General features: G+C 50.6%; 5 non-coding genes and 7 pseudogenes across 5 annotated transcripts; 11 read left to right on the forward strand and 1 right to left on the reverse strand.

Moving 5' to 3' along the window:
• Positions 1-6,085: 6,085 nt before the first annotated feature.
• LOC148669592 (U1 spliceosomal RNA) lies at positions 6,086-6,250 on the reverse strand. The gene has a single exon (XR_015938046.1). It is a non-coding gene; the product is annotated as a U1 spliceosomal RNA (small nuclear RNA).
• Positions 6,251-9,436: 3,186 nt separating this feature from the next.
• Positions 9,437-9,555, forward strand: LOC148669593 (5S ribosomal RNA). The gene has a single exon (XR_015937724.1). It is a non-coding gene; the product is annotated as a 5S ribosomal RNA (ribosomal RNA).
• A 537-nt stretch (positions 9,556-10,092) lies between these two features.
• Positions 10,093-10,211, forward strand: LOC148669594 (5S ribosomal RNA; annotated as a pseudogene).
• Positions 10,212-10,747: 536 nt separating this feature from the next.
• On the forward strand, positions 10,748-10,866 carry LOC148669595 (5S ribosomal RNA; annotated as a pseudogene).
• Positions 10,867-11,403: 537 nt separating this feature from the next.
• Positions 11,404-11,522, forward strand: LOC148669596 (5S ribosomal RNA). The gene has a single exon (XR_015937725.1). It is a non-coding gene; the product is annotated as a 5S ribosomal RNA (ribosomal RNA).
• A 536-nt stretch (positions 11,523-12,058) lies between these two features.
• LOC148669597 (5S ribosomal RNA) lies at positions 12,059-12,177 on the forward strand. Its single transcript, XR_015938514.1, has one exon. It is a non-coding gene; the product is annotated as a 5S ribosomal RNA (ribosomal RNA).
• A 537-nt stretch (positions 12,178-12,714) lies between these two features.
• Positions 12,715-12,833, forward strand: LOC148669598 (5S ribosomal RNA; annotated as a pseudogene).
• A 536-nt stretch (positions 12,834-13,369) lies between these two features.
• LOC148669599 (5S ribosomal RNA) lies at positions 13,370-13,488 on the forward strand (annotated as a pseudogene).
• A 537-nt stretch (positions 13,489-14,025) lies between these two features.
• LOC148669600 (5S ribosomal RNA) lies at positions 14,026-14,144 on the forward strand (annotated as a pseudogene).
• A 537-nt stretch (positions 14,145-14,681) lies between these two features.
• Positions 14,682-14,800, forward strand: LOC148669601 (5S ribosomal RNA; annotated as a pseudogene).
• Positions 14,801-15,337: 537 nt separating this feature from the next.
• On the forward strand, positions 15,338-15,456 carry LOC148669602 (5S ribosomal RNA; annotated as a pseudogene).
• A 537-nt stretch (positions 15,457-15,993) lies between these two features.
• On the forward strand, positions 15,994-16,112 carry LOC148669603 (5S ribosomal RNA). The gene has a single exon (XR_015938283.1). It is a non-coding gene; the product is annotated as a 5S ribosomal RNA (ribosomal RNA).
• Positions 16,113-16,275: the final 163 nt, after the last annotated feature.

Consider the following 16,275-nt stretch of genomic DNA (forward strand, 5'->3'; position numbering starts at 1 on the left):
CGGCCGGTTGCGTGAAGCTCTGGTGGGGGCCCCCGTGCTGGCCTACCCCGACCCGCGGTTGCCATATGTTCTCGATACCGACGCGAGTGACTCGGGGGTGGGCGTGGTGTTGGCGCAGGAGGGGCCGGATGGGGAGCGCGTAGTGGCCTACTATAGTCGGGCTTTGACTAGGGCTGAACGGAACTACTGCGTGACCCGTCGCGAGCTGCTGGCGGTGATGGCGGTGGTCCACCACTTCAGGCCGTACCTGTTCGGGACCCGGTTCCGGCTGAGGACCGACCATGCGTCCCTCACCTGGCTGCTCCACTAAAAGGAGCCGGAGGGGCAGATGGCGCGATGGATAGAGATCCTGCAGGAGTACGACTTCACTGTCGTGCACCGTGCGGGGTCTCGCCATCTCAATGCCGACGCTCTCTCGCGGCGCCCCTGCGAGGCCGCGGACTGCCATCACTGCGCCCGGCGGGAGCAGCGTGAGGTGGCTGTCCGCACCGTGGCGGGGGTGGGCACCGCGGCCACGGCCCGGGAGGGGCCGCTGGGGGTGGGCCTGCCAGACCTGGCGCAGCGTCAGGCAGCTGATCCTGACGTGGGGCCGGTGCTCCGCTGGAGGGCAGCTGGAGTGCGGCCTACACGAGAGGAGCTCGCCCCACACCCAAAGTCCGTCAAGTCCCTCTGCGCCCTGTGGGAGGCCTTGGAGGTAAAGGATGGGGTGCTGCTCCGGGGGTGGCGGGTACCCTCCAGTGGTGAGGTACGGTGGCAGCTGGTGGTGCCTCGGTCGCTCCGCGGGGCGGTGCACGGCCAGCCGGGCATGGGGCACTTCGGCGGTAAGAAAACCCTGCAGCGTCTCCGAGGCCATTTTTATTGGGGTCTTTGCCACTGGGACGTGCAGAGGTACTGCCAAACGTGTGCGGTGTGCGTGGCGCAGAAGGGTCCCCCCGAGCACTCTCGGGCCCCCCTCCAACAACACCAGGTGGGGGCTCCTATGGAGCGGGTGGGGGTGGACGTTTTGGGCCCGTTTCCGCGCACCGAGGCTGGGAACCGCTACGTCTTGGTGGCCATGGATTACTTTACGAAGTGGCCGGAGGCCTACGCCCTCCCGGACCAGAGTGCCCCCACGGTGGCCGATGCACTGCTGGAGGGGATATTTGCCAGGCTGGGGGTTCCGGAGGAGTTACACAGTGACCAGGGGCGTAACTTCGAGGTCTTCGCCAGAGTGTGCCAGCGCCTGGGGATCACTAAGACGCGGACCACACCGCTGCATCCCCAGAGCGACGGGTTGGTGGAGCGGTTTAATCGGACGCTCGCCACCCAGCTGGCCACCCTGGTGTCCCGGCACCAACGGGACTGGGACTGCCACCTCCCCCTTGCGCTCTGGGCGTACAGGACCGCGGTCCAGGAATCCACCGGGTGCACCCCGGCCTCGCTCATGCTGGGCCGGGAAATGCGAACCCTGGTGGACCTGGTCTTCGGCCCGCCGCCCGGAGACGGGTCGGCACCGCCGGCTGGACCGGACTACGAGTGGGACCTGCGGCAGCGGATGCAGCAGGTGCACAGCTTTGCACGGACCCACCTGACACAGGCGGGGGTCCGGCAGAAGCGGCACTACGACCTGCGCTGCAGGGGGCCTGCCTTCCAGCCCGGGGACTCGGTTTGGGTGTACAACCCGCGCCGCTGCAAAGGCCTCAGCCCTAAGCTGGCGCCGTCATGGGAGGGTCCCGCTGAGGTACTCGGGGTGGTGGGTGAAGTCTGCTACCGTGTCCGGTTGCGAACACGGGGGAGAGTGGTGGTCCTGCACCGAGACCGCCTGGCCCCCTACCGGGCCCGGGAGGAGGAGCCGTGTGGGGAGGCTCTACAGGAGCAGCCGGGGCTGGAGCCGGACGATAGTGGGGCGTCCGTGGGTCGCCAGCCGTCACTGCGGCGCAGGGTTCCACAGCAGTTAGCCCAGTACGAGTACAGCCTGAGGGGGGTGTTCGACGTCGGCGAGACGCCAGACGCCAGACGCCAGACGCCAGACGCTTCAGGTGGGGGCAGTGTAATGCCCTCGCCTGGTGGTGAGGAGAAAGTGCCCCTAGGCGCTCGTAGTACCGCTGGGCATGCTGGGAGTGGTAGCCGGGGAGAGTCTGAGGGTCAGCACGATGACCAGCGGCTGACCCTACCTGTGTAAATAATGTCCTAGTAGTTCTAGTGCCCTGTGTAGTCTTGTAAAAGTATAGTGTGTTGTTAGGTAATTACCACCCTAACTATGTGTACTTGTTCCCTCAGTCTCCTCATGTGTGTGTATATCCTGTGTTTGGTTTTGTGTTAATGCTTGTTTGTTAATCGCGTCTTCACTCGTCCTTTGTTCTGAAAAGAACCTGCAAATGCTACAGTATTTATTTTATAAACACCAGTATTGACACTTTGATCAGTATATTTATTATTAGTAGCCAGTCTTATAAATTTACAATTTAGATTAAGTCTGGTAACAGTTATACAGTTAATTTAAATCATCAGACCACTAATGGAACTGAGAGCTGGGTGGAAATAAAACCAGGATACACATTTTAACCTCCAGGATCAGGAGTCTGATCCTCCTGGCTTCTTTACTCTGAAGATTTGTGTAAAACTCTTAAAAGCGCTTATTTCAGGGACTCGTGCTTGTCCTCTACTGCTCCACATGGGTACGCTTTGTAACGCAATAATCTGCGATGTAAACTTTTTTTTCTGTTTAATGAATTTTATTCCTAGGTTTGTCGCTCTCCTTCTCCAACTGTGATGATTCGCTTCTCTTCACAGTCCGGTGTGTTTTTTTTGGGGGGGGAGATTTTATATCTGTAAGAAAAGCCCCCCGGGCTCCGGACAGGAGTCTCCTCCAGCTCTGCTTTGTCAGAAAGAGCGCTGTGACGTCACAGACACCAGCCAGAGTGCTGGGATCAGAGAGCGAGACCGCGGGAGATGCGCGGAGGGAACGGAGGAGAATTATTGATCACTTATGTATCGACAACCAATTTATTCAGCTGAAGGACCATAGAATAATCGATTAACTTCACTGATTGGTGAGTACTGATTCTTTTCTTGACCCTGTTTAAATATCTAGAAAACAGTCAATAAAGACTGTATCGATCAATTACCATAGTGCGTTTAGTGTTAATAATGTTCAATCCGAAATTAAACAATGATTATTCATATTATTATTTAGGTAACTCTATCCTAGAGCTAGAAAATTATATTCCAAGTTGATAAATGTATGTAAGTAACAGTTTAAATACATTTTTCCAGTGTTTATAAATCATAAGTATGGTAACCACGGCAACAGCCGGCACGTCACTGTATGTGTCTAGGTGTCTCGCATTCGTCACAGAGAGTGTATGTGACGTCACGATCAGCAACTAATACTACTACTAGTGTATTCATTTTAACATTAGTGAGAGTACAACTGGTAGTTTTAATGGTAGTGTTCATAACAAAGTGTGAGTATTAATAACAAAGCGCTTGTTTGTTAATCGCGTCTCCACTCGTCCTTTGTTCTGAAAAGAACCTGTAAATGCTACAATATTCTTTACTCAGCAGCTTATTAAAAACAGCTCCTGTGATGTTCAAACCGATTTTTTACACAGAACACTGACACAGCTTTGCGTTCTGAATCTCTTTTTCTCGTGCGTTTATTTAATGTGGCACAATGCACTGGGATAAGGGTATTCTGTTCACAAACCAATAGCATTTAAACCACAGCCCAGGTTCGATCTGTCTCCCAGAATCACCAGGGCGCACACACACACACACAACCGTGCCGTTGAAGTGCTCTGCTTCATTTCTAAGGGCAACTCAACATTCACTCCTACCCCGAGTGCAGAAAAGACAGCGTCCGCAGCAACAACAGCTCAGGTCTCTGCACAGGAGCTAAGCTGCCCCCATCTCCTCTGCTCTGCGGTTCCTGCGGAGTGGATTCCTGCCTGGAGCCGTGTTTGCAGGCGGCGGCTCCCCGCTCCCTGTCTGTGCGTCGTGTCCAAGAGCTCCTGGGAGGAAGAGAGAGCCCTCACACTCGGGGGCTTTTCCACGGTCTGTGTGAGGAGGGGCGGGTGTGTCCAGTAGCTTATCGAGCGGAAGCCTGGGGCAGCGGAGAGCTGTGATCGTGCAGACCTTGAGGTGTCACCTCTTTGTCTGCTTTCCCGCCCCCCCTCCGCCCAAGCTCTGCTCCAAAGTAGCCCGGCAACCCCTCACACCTGCACGTGTCACAACCTAAGGTGTGGTCATGAGACACCCATGGGGTGTCGTTCTGTTCTTGCTAATTGTTTCCTGCCCTTCGCAGGCAGGAGTCCATGCGAGGAAGATGCGCTGGACAGAGCTCAGAGGGCGCACCTGGGTGGCTTTCCTTCAGAGTGACGTTCCTGCAACACTCTCCCGCTACTCTTGGTGCGCTCATGCCGCAACACAGGAAGGCTGGAGCAGGTGGCTGTGGGCTCTGCGCACCGCCAAAATAGCTCAGTTGGGAGAGCGTTAGACTGAAGATCTAAAGGTCCCTGGTTTGATCCCGGGTTTTGGTATTTTGTTTCATCGCGCCCTTTGTTCCTCTCTCCAGCGCACCCTGCCTAAAGTGACGCGTCCCTTTCTCAGCCCGAAATGCAAGCAAGACACCAGCAGCGGTCCCTGCAGGTTTCCATAGTGTAGCGGCTATCACGTTCGCCTAACACGCGAAAGGTCCCCGGTTTGAGACCGGGTGGAAGCAGCCTCGTTTTGCACGCTCCTGTACTTCACAGAGGTCTTGAACGACCGGTCATTTGTTCCCAATGTGTTTCCGGTGCCTTCATGCACTCTTGTACCAAACGCACGTTCCTTCTGTACGTGGAGCCGATCATTTGCAATTGGGCTGTGCCGACAGACCAGGACGAGCTCTGTCGGCTCAAAAGCAGCGCAGGACCTGCAAGAACAACAGAAAGATTAGCATCCAGCGGGGGCCTCTTAGTGAGCCCAAGATCTCATCAAGAATCGGCTCCAGCAACAGGGCTGGGCGCATTGTTCCATTCTCCGACCACTCTCGGTGTAAACAAGTCCCTCCTGGTCTCTGCTTGAAATGCACTTTCCTGCGTTTGCTTTGGTGTAACTGGCTTCCCCTGCATGGGGGAATGTGAAGAAGATCCTTAGTAAGTCATTGAAGAAAACCAAGAAGAGGTCGGAGTGGCCTCTGTCGTTCATCAACGATCCAGTCAGGCAGTACTCCTCCTATTCTGCCAGTATGTGGATTCGAACCGGGGTTGTTGCGGCCACAACACAAATTCTGAGCACTATACGATCACAGCGAGTTACCGAGACATACACAGCCAGTAGGAAAGGATGTACTCTCTTTGTGTGACACTAGTCGGAAAAGTCCTGACGCTGCATTTCAACTGAGCCCTAGTATACATCAACCCTTCGACACTCTGAGTGCCAACTCTCTTGTGTGTTTTCTCCATCAAGCAGGTCATGAAGGCAGCAATTACAGTTTGCTTACATGACGCACGCACAACATGGCTGTATGCTCCCATATGGTCTAGCGGTTACGATACCTGATCTTCACCCAGGTGGCCTGGTTTCAGCTCCTTGTATGAGAACGTGTCAGTTTTGCCTCCTGCTTTCCAAAGATCAGCACCATGTTTTATGCCTCCCCCGAATATCGAAGCTGCCTCTAAATCTGCAAATGAAGATGAGTCAATAAACCACTTGTTTTTCGTATAACTATACATATATTCATTTAATACTGATTTCATTCATTGAGCACGGATACAATAGAGGTACAGCTATTCACTGTTTGACATGTCTGCACTGGTACAGAACCTAGCAATCAGAAAACGGGTGAAACTGTCTTGAGAATTAGCATACAGTACCGAGGCCCCCATGACCAAATAAAGGCTAACCTCGATAATCAGCCTAAATAATGCAGACAACAGCAAAACGACTGACTTTGAAAAGGGAATGAATGGAAGGAGTAGTGTAACCAGCTTGAAATGCTTCTCCGGACCTCTAACTAAAAGAAACCGGGAACCAGCAGTGGCATCGACTCCTTTCGAACTGGGATCCTATCGCAGCTCATGGTGTCCTAACTCTCCCGTATCTGATATTTGACCAAGCACATCAGGAGAGAGCGCGAACGCAGTCCCCCACTACCAGAAATTATGCAGTCGAGATTCCCACATTTGGGGAATTCGCAGGGGTCAGCACAGCCGGAGTGCAATGGCCGAGCCTCGCCCTGGGTGAATCGATTTTTTAAGAACTTTATTTTCTTTTCACAAAAAAATACAGGACATCACAAATTAGAAAGCTTTACATTAATATACATACTTAAAACAGTATATATAATCCCATCTCATTACATTTTGACACGGTACCAGTTATATAGCAACAATTTATTTTTTTCTGGTGCAAATCACATTCTTTACTTAAACATGATAATGTTTTTCACAGTTTCTTGAGATATTGACCTATGCTCTCAATTTCCCACAGATTTTCTGCTTCCTCCCTCCCTTCTCTCCACAGATCTCTGAGGTAATAGTTCTCTCGGGTGATGAACAGGGCCAGGCTACCTGCTGCCTTGACTGGGACCTCGATGCCTTTGAACAGCCCCATGTTCCTCACTCTCCACAGGGCGTCTTTCCCACTGTTCACCACGGCCCAGATCCTGTCAAACATGTCAGGAGGAAGTTTGACAGGAGAGATGCCGTTGTAGCGGCAATGCTTGTTAATAAGACAGAATTAGGCGGTGGTATTCTGTCCTAAATGAGGCCCCATCTCACCCTCCATCTTTGTGGTGCAGCCACAGAGAAAGTATTCATGCAGGTTGATTTAAGATGTTTTCTTTTGATAATGGACAGCTCCCAGATGGGGATGCACTTAGCTTAGCCTGGCTATCATGATCAATGGTCATCCATTGGTGCCTATCTGTCTAGGGAGTGCCGAATGGACATCTGGACTGCATTCCTAAGTGTCAAGAGTAAGTGACTCATATCTCACCTTGACCAACCAATCAGGGACTGGCAGGGCGTGGTAATACCACGTGGGTCTCTAATGCCCGCCAAACTCTCAACCAATCAGCACACATCTATGTCTTGGTCAAAAAGGGAGCGCAAGCTCAGATCGGGGCTCTCCTTGGCCATTTTCGCGCATCCTCAGAGACAATCACGTGACAACTGCTGTTGTCTGCAAAGGGACTTGGACTTTGTTCTAAGCGCGAGGCCGAGGATCCCATACGTACTCAGAATTCTACCAACGTGAATGATCCGCTTGATCAACGGCAGCCTACAGTTGGACCCTCATCGACAACCTGAATAGCTTATTCAGAAGCAGCGCTGGACCAGGAACGAACCAGCTTCTTCCCAGGCAAAAGAGTGACTTGGTGTTCGTGCCGGGAGATTCCAAATCCATACACAGTGGATAAGTAAACCCCATGTTCTACATTGTGTCTCGAGAATTCAATTGTACCTCAACACAAGTTGTTATCAATTTAATTCATGAGTAATGTATTTACTTCCGAGTTTAGAGTAACAGTGGGTAATAACACTGATTAGCGATTTGGTAACCGAACGATATATATTGACATATATTCTCTGTTGTGTATCTCTTTGTGTTGGCATCTCTTCGAGATTATATACCTTGTATATTGATAACCCTCACAGTAAGGTCTGCCGCTCGTATCCAGGCAGACTAGTATATGTTTGGTGCACAATTTATATGAATAAATGTATCTCGTGTATTGAACCCGTGTGTGTGCGTTGTTAGTTGTTCTGACGATTGATTTTCTAAAAGCCACAAAGAACAACCTCGTGATTACTGCTACAATTAATAATTGTCTCAGTAAACCCATCAAACCTCTACAACCACGATACACCACCATAAACTATATTAATTTAGGAACATAAACATATAGTGTAAACTGTATATGGCTGGTATTGGTAGTTTAAAGAAAAAATACACACCAGTATTCCACTTTCTTCCTAAACATTTTAAGCATCAAAGTCTTACATGTAGTAAGATTTTACCAGGTTTCGGAAACGTTTTTACATGCTCCTTCTGACCATCTTAACTTTATATACTTTGTGAAAAGTCATAAGATATTCACATTTTCTGTGAATGTGCTCGTTATCGGAGTAAACAAAAGCATACTTTTAGAATTTGATTAATAGGGAATATAATATGGAATCACGTACCTAAAGAAATTAATAACGATATAATTATTTTTATGTACTGTAGCTCAAATAGTAGTATAATACACTTTCTATGGATACATATGCTTCTACGCAATGCAGAAGCACATCCACAAGTAACATAACCTAGCTAAGAGAGGACATTGGCTAGCCATTATGATAAATACAGTGGAAAAAAGCAATTGGGAAAATAAGACCTGCTGATCTGTTATACATACCAGGAAGAGAACAGAATATGATTTTTTTCTGTTCGAAACGTGTGTTGTCTTTATGAAATTCATGTATTTTAAACGTTTAATTAAGAAGAAAAAAACTTACAGAAAGATACTAAGCTGATCACGAGATAGAAAGATCACCCGTTTTTCGCGAATAAAAAGTGGCTATTAACTGGGTGAACTGTTATTAACTGGAGTCAACTGGGTGAAAACACATAATATGAACATGAAACAAAACAAAAAATAAAAATAAGATACAATCTACAGACATTAAAACCGGTGTCATGGAAATATAACTATCAAGGAAGCCACAAGAGAGAGTTCTCACCTGAGTAAGGTCTTTATTTCAATATTGGGAGCAACCAGAGACTCAATTTGTTACAAGCAGTACAGGGTTTTCATAAGACGTTGCGCTGTAAAAAAGCTCAGCGCTTTGTCCATTCTAAAACTTCCACTTTCCCTAAGAGAAAACAGATTACATCAAAAAGCGAAAGAAGAAGCACTAGATATGTTATTCAAAGCTTATCAGTTACTTTCAGCTAATTCTAACGACCCAGACAGCATATATTGTTTTGGTACATTGTCTTCTAAAGTAACCTAAACAGTGTACTTTGTTGACGCACTGTTTTCTAAAATTCTGCACGTACTGTAGCACAGCAATTACATCCTTGAAATATATTATCTAAAAGCCCCAATATATTTCTTTGCAAAGCTCTCTACATTTTAAGAATCAATTTACTTATTAGATTTCCACTTAAAGACTTGTTTGGCTGGCGTTCGGGGAGTCGCGTTTTTCAGAATTGTATTGAGATCGTTTTCCACAGAGCTCAGATGTCAAAGCACAGCAGCAGCTCTCCACAGCGATCCTCTATAGCGCCCTTTCTCCCGCAGCTCCGTCCTCATTGGAAGGAAGCAAGAGTGAAAGGCTGAAGTGAAATAGAGCGGGGACGAAGGCAGTGAAGAGAGAGAACGTGGGAAGAAGAGAAAAACGCAAGGGAAAAAAAGCAGCGTCGTAAAAGAGGTGACGGAGCTGTCCTCTCAATAAGAAGGGTGCCAGCGAGCCTTGCTCTCGCTTACGGCCACACCCCCTTGAGCACGCCTGATCTCGTCTGATCTCGGAAGCTAAACAGGGATGGGCCTGGTTAGTACTTGGATGGGAGACCGCCTGGGAATACCAGGTGCTGTAAGCTTTTAAGCACAGGAGGCGCCCTATCCCCGCTCGCTCGCTCATTCCCATGTTCACACGTGCAGTGCGGCTTGTCCGTCTGTTTATTTGTCAGCTTTGGCGAGACACGGGTGCTTGTGTATTAGCGTGAGCGTTTTTTATTCTGATCATGAACAGTTTAACAAGTCCGCAAAGGATCGAGGAAAGGTTTATCGCCAGCTGAAAAGAGACACAGCGCTTCGGCTGGGGAGACTTGTTCGGCTGGCGTTCGGAGAGTCGCGTTTTTCAGAATTGTATTGAGATCGTTTTCAACAGAGCTCAGATGTCAAAGCACAGCAGCAGCTCTCCACAGCGATGCTCTATAGCGCCCTTTCTCCCGCAGCTCCGTCCTCATTGGAAGGAAGCAAGAGTGAAAGGCTGAAGTGAAATAGAGCGGGGACGAAGGCAGTGAAGAGAGAGAACGTGGGAAGAAGAGAAAAACGCAAGGGAAAAAGAGCAGCGTCGTAAAAGAGGTGACGGAGCTGTCCTCTCAATAAGAAGGGTGCCAGCGAGCCTTGCTCTCGCTTACGGCCACACCCCCTTGAGCACGCCTGATCTCGTCTGATTTTGGAAGCTAAACAGGGATGGGCCTGGTAAGTACTTGGATGGGAGACCGCCTGGGAGTACCAGGTGCTGTAAGCTTTTAAGCGCAGGAGGCGCCCTATCCCCGCTCGCTGGCTCATTCCCCTGTTCACACGTGCAGTGCGGCTTGTCCGTCTGTTTATTTGTCAGCTTTGGCGAGACACGGGTGCTTGTGTATTAGCGTGAGCGTTTTTTATTCTGATCAGGAACAGTTTAACAAGTCCGCAAATGATCGAGGAAAGGTTTATCGCCAGCTGAAAAGAGACACAGCGCTTCGGCTGTGGAGACTTGTTCGGCTGGCGTTCGGAGAGTCGCGTTTTTCAGAATTGTATTGAGATCGTTTTCCACAGAGCTCAGATGTCAAAGCACAGCAGCAGCTCTCCACAGCGATCCTCTATAGCGCCCTTTCTCCCGCAGCTCCGTCCTCATTGGAAGGAAGCAAGAGTGAAAGGCTGAAGTGAAATAGAGCGGGGACGAAGGCAGTGAAGAGAGAGAACGTGGGAAGAAGAGAAAAACGCAAGGGAAAAAAGCAGCGTCGTAAAAGAGGTGACGGAGCTGTCTTCTCAATAAGAAGGGTGCCAGCGAGCCTTGCTCTCGCTTACGGCCACACACCCTTGAGCACTCCTGATCTCGTCTGATTTCGGAAGCTAAACAGAGATGGGCCTGGTTAGTACTTGGATGGGAGACCGCCTGGGAATACCAGGTGCTGTAAGCTTTTAAGCGCAGGAGGCGCCCTATCCCCTCTCGCTCGCTCATTCCCCTGTTCACACGTGCAGTGCGGCTTGTCCGTCTGTTTATTTGTCAGCTTTGGCGAGACACGGGTGCTTGTGTATTAGCGTGAGCTTTTTTTATTCTGATCAGGAACAGTTTTACAAGTCAGCAAAGGATCGAGGAAAGGTTTATCGCCAGCTGAAAAGAGACACAGCGCTTCGGCTGTGGAGACTTGTTCGGCTGGCGTTCGGAGAGTCGCGTTTTTCAGAATTGTATTGAGATCGTTTTCCACAGAGCTCAGATGTCAAAGCACAGCAGCAGCTCTCCACAGCGATCCTCTATAGCGCCCTTTCTCCCGCAGCTCCGTCCTCATTGGAAGGAAGCAAGAGTGAAAGGCTGAAGTGAAATAGAGCGGGGACGATGGCAGTGAAGAGAGAGAACGTGGGAAGAAGAGAAAAACGCAAGGGAAAAAGAGCAGCGTCGTAAAAGAGGTGACGGAGCTGTCCTCTCAATAAGAAGGGTGCCAGCGAGCCTTGCTCTCGCTTACGGCCACACCCCCTTGAGCACGCCTGATCTCGTCTGATCTCGGAAGCTAAACAGGGATGGGCCTGGTTAGTACTTGGATGGGAGACCGCCTGGGAATACCAGGTGCTGTAAGCTTTTAAGCGCAGGAGGCGCCCTATCCCCGCTCGCTCGCTCATTCCCCTGTTCACACGTGCAGTGCGGCTTGTCCGTCTGTTTATTTGTCAGCTTTGGCGAGACACGGGTGCTTGTGTATTAGCGTGAGCGTTTTTATTCTGATCAGGAACAGTTTTACAAGTCCGCAAAGAATCGAGGAAAGGTTTATCGCCAGCTGAAAAGAGACACAGCGCTTCGGCTGTGGAGACTTGTTCGGCTGGCGTTCGGAGAGTCGCGTTTTTCAGAATTGTATTGAGATCGTTTTCCACAGAGCTCAGATGTCAAAGCACAGCAGCAGCTCTCCACAGCGATCCTCTATAGCGCCCTTTCTCCCGCAGCTCCGTCCTCATTGGAAGGAAGCAAGAGTGAAAGGCTGAAGTGAAATAGAGCGGGGACGAAGGCAGTGAAGAGAGAGAACGTGGGAAGAAGAGAAAAACGCAAGGGAAAAAAAGCAGCGTCGTAAAAGAGGTGACGGAGCTGTCCTCTCAATAAGAAGGGTGCCAGCGAGCCTTGCTCTCGCTTACGGCCACACCCCCTTGAGCACGCCTGATCTCGTCTGATCTCGGAAGCTAAACAGGGATGGACCTGGTTAGTACTTGGATGGGAGACCGCCTGGGAATACCAGGTGCTGTAAGCTTTTAAACGCAGGAGGCGCCCTATCCCCGCTCGCTCGCTCATTCCCCTGTTCACACGTGCAGTGCTGCTTGTCCGTCTCTTTATTTGTCAGCTTTGGCGAGACACGGGTGCTTGTGTATTAGCGTGAGCGTTTTTTATTCTGATCAGGAACAGTTTTACAAGTCCGCAAAGGATCGAGGAAAGGTTTATCGCCAGCTGAAAAGAGACACAGCGCTTCGGCTGTGGAGACTTGTTCGGCTGGCGTTCGGAGAGTCGCGTTTTTCAGAATTGTATTGAGATCGTTTTCCACAGAGCTCAGATGTCAAAGCACAGCAGCAGCTCTCCACAGCGATCCTCTATAGCGCCCTTTCTCCCGCAGCTCCGTCCTCATTGGAAGGAAGCAAGAGTGAAAGGCTGAAGTGAAATAGAGCGGGGACGAAGGCAGTGAAGAGAGAGAACGTGGGAAGAAGAGAAAAACGCAAGGGAAAAAGAGCAGCGTCGTAAAAGAGGTGACGGAGCTGTCCTCTCAATAAGAAGGGTGCCAGCGAGCCTTGCTCTCGCTTACAGCCACACCCCCTTGAGCACGCCTGATCTCGTCTGATCTCGGAAGCTAAACAGGGATGGGCCTGGTTAGTACGTGGAGGGGAGACCACCTGGGAATACCAGGTGCTGTAAGCTTTTAAGCGCAGGAGGCGCCCTATCCCCGCTCGCTCGCTCATTCCCCTGTTCACACGTGCAGTGCGGCTTGTCCGTCTGTTTATTTGTCAGCTTTGGCAAGACACGGGTGCTTGTGTATTAGCGTGAGCGTTTTTTATTCTGATCATGAACAGTTTAACAAGTCCGCAAAGGATCGAGGAAAGGTTTATCGCCAGCTGAAAAGAGACACAGCGCTTCGGCTGTGGAGACTTGTTCGGCTGGCGTTCGGAGAGTCGCGTTTTTCAGAATTGTATTGAGATCGTTTTCCACAGAGCTCAGATGTCAAAGCACAGCAGCAGCTCTCCACAGCGATCCTCTATAGCGCCCTTTCTCCCGCAGCTCCGTCCTCATTGGAAGGAAGCAAGAGTGAAAGGCTGAAGTGAAATAGAGCGGGGACGAAGGCAGTGAAGAGAGAGAACGTGGGAAGAAGAGAAAAACGCAAGGGAAAAAAGCAGCGTCGTAAAAGAGGTGACGGAGCTGTCCTCTCAATAAGAAGGGTGCCAGCGAGCCTTGCTCTCGCTTACGGCCACACCCCCTTGAGCACGCCTGGTCTCGTCTGATCTCGGAAGCTAAACAGGGATGGGCCTGGTTAGTACGTGGAGGGGAGACCACCTGGGAATACCAGGTGCTGTAAGCTTTTAAGCGCAGGAGGCGCCCTATCCCCGCTCGCTCGCTCATTCCCCTGTTCACACGTGCAGTGCGGCTTGTCCGTCTGTTTATTTGTCAGCTTTGGCAAGACACGGGTGCTTGTGTATTAGCGTGAGCGTTTTTTATTCTGATCATGAACAGTTTAACAAGTCCGCAAAGGATCGAGGAAAGGTTTATCGCCAGCTGAAAAGAGACACAGCGCTTCGGCTGTGGAGACTTGTTCGGCTGGCGTTCGGAGAGTCGCGTTTTTCAGAATTGTATTGAGATCGTTTTCCACAGAGCTCAGATGTCAAAGCACAGCAGCAGCTCTCCACAGCGATCCTCTATAGCGCCCTTTCTCCCGCAGCTCCGTCCTCATTGGAAGGAAGCAAGAGTGAAAGGCTGAAGTGAAATAGAGCGGGGACGAAGGCAGTGAAGAGAGAGAACGTGGGAAGAAGAGAAAAACGCAAGGGAAAAAATGCAGCGTCGTAAAAGAGGTGACGGAGCTGTCCTCTCAATAAGAAGGGTGCCAGCGAGCCTTGCTCTCGCTTATGGCCACACCCCCTTGAGCACGCCTGATCTCGTCTGATCTCGGAAGCTAAACAGGGATGGGCTTGGTTAGTACTTGGATGGGGGACCGCCTGGGAATACCAGGTGCTGTAAGCTTTTAAGCGCAGGAGGCGCCCTATCCCCGCTCGCTCGCTCATTCCCCTGTTCATACGTGCAGTGCGGCTTGTCCGTCTGTTTATTTGTCAGCTTTGGCGAGACACGGGTGCTTGTGTATTAGCGTGAGCGTTTTTTATACTGATCAGGAACAGTTTAACAAGTCCGCAAAGGATTGAGGAAAGGTTTATCGCCAGCTGAAAAGAGACACAGCGCTTCGGCTGTAGAGACTTGTTCGGCTGGCGTTCGGAGAGTCGCGTTTTTCAGAATTGTATTGAGATCGTTTTCCACAGAGCTCAGATGTCAAAGCACAGCAGCAGCTCTCCACAGCGATCCTCTATAGCGCCCTTTCTCCCGCAGCTCCGTCCTCATTGGAAGGAAGCAAGAGTGAAAGGCTGAAGTGAAATAGAGCGGGGACGAAGGCAGTGAAGAGAGAGAACGTGCAAAGAAGAGAAAAACGCAAGGGAAATAGAGCAGCGTCGTAAAAGAGGTGACGGAGCTGTCCTCTCAATAAGAAGGGTGCCAGCGAGCCTTGCTCTCGCTTTCGGCCACACCCCCTTGAGCACGCCTGATCTCGTCTGATCTCGGATGCTAAACAGGGATGGGCCTGGTTAGTACTTGGATGGGAGACCGCCTGGGAATACCAGGTGCTGTAAGCTTTTAAGCGCAGGAGGCGCCCTATCCCCGCTCGCTCGCTCATTCCCCTGTTCACACGTGCAGTGCGGCTTGTCCGTCTGTTTATTTGTCAGCTTTGGCGAGACACGGGTGCTTGTGTATTAGCGTGAGCGTTTTTTATTCTGATCAGGAACAGTTTTACAAGTCCGCAAAGGATCGAGGAAAGGTTTATCGCCAGCTGAAAAGAGACACAGCGCTTCGGCTGTGGAGACTTGTTCGGCTGGCGTTTGGAGAGTCGCGTTTTTCAGAATTGTATTGAGATCGTTTTCCACAGAGCTCAGATGTCAAAGCACAGCAGCAGCTCTCCACAGCGATCCTCTATAGCGCCCTTTCTCCCGCAGCTCCGTCCTCATTGGAAGGAAGCAAGAGTGAAAGGCTGAAGTGAAATAGAGCGGGGACGAAGGCAGTGAAGAGAGAGAACGTGGGAAGAAGAGAAAAACGCAAGGGAAAATAAGCAGCGTCGTAAAAGAGGTGACGGAGCTGTCCTCTCAATAAGAAGGGTGCCAGCGATCCTTGCTCTCACTTATGGCCACACCCCCTTGAGCACGCCTGATCTCGTCTGATCTCGGAAGCTAAACAGGGATGGGCCTGGTTAGTACTTGGATGGGAGACCGCCTGGGAATACCAGGTGCTGTAAGCTTTTAAGCGCAGGAGGCGCCCTATCCCCGCTCGCTCGCTCATTCCCCTGTTCACACGTGCAGTGCGGCTTGTCCATCTGTTTATTTGTCAGCTTTGGCGAGACACGGGTGCTTGTGTATTAGCGTGAGCGTTTTTTATTCTGATCAGGAACAGTTTAACAAGTCCGCAAAGAATCGAGGAAAGGTTTATCGCCAGCTGAAAAGAGACACAGCGCTTCGGCTGTGGAGACTTGTTCGGCTAGCGTTCGGAGAGTCGCGTTTTTCAGAATTGTATTGAGATCGTTTTCCACAGAGCTCAGATGTTAAAGCACAGCAGCAGCTCTCCACAGCGATCCTCTATAGCGCCCTTTCTCCCGCAGCTCCGTCCTCATTGGAAGGAAGCAAGAGTGAAAGGCTGAAGTGAAATAGAGCGGGGACGAAGGCAGTGAAGAGAGAGAACGTGGGAAGAAGAGAAAAACGCAAGGGAAAAAAAGCAGCGTCGTAAAAGAGGTGACGGAGCTGTCCTCTCAATAAGAAGGGTGCCAGCGAGCCTTGCTCTCGCTTATGGCCACACCCCCTTGAGCACGCCTGATCTCGTCTGATCTCGGAAGCTAAACAGGGATGGGCCTGGTTAGTACTTGGATGGGAGACCGCCTGGGAATACCAGGTGCTGTAAGCTTTTAAGCGCAGGAGGCGCCCTATCCCCGCTCGCTCGCTCATTCCCCTGTTCACACGTGCAGTGCGGCTTGTCCGTCTGTTTATTTGTCAGCTTTGGCGAGACACGGGTGCTTGTGTATTAGCGTGAGCGTTTTTTATTCTGATCAGGAACAGTTTTAACAAGT

This window comes from Lepisosteus platostomus, chromosome 5, assembly GCF_059453375.1.
Source record: "Lepisosteus platostomus isolate fLepPlt1 chromosome 5, fLepPlt1.hap1, whole genome shotgun sequence".
In the NCBI taxonomy this organism is placed as follows: Eukaryota; Metazoa; Chordata; class Actinopteri; order Semionotiformes; family Lepisosteidae; genus Lepisosteus; species Lepisosteus platostomus.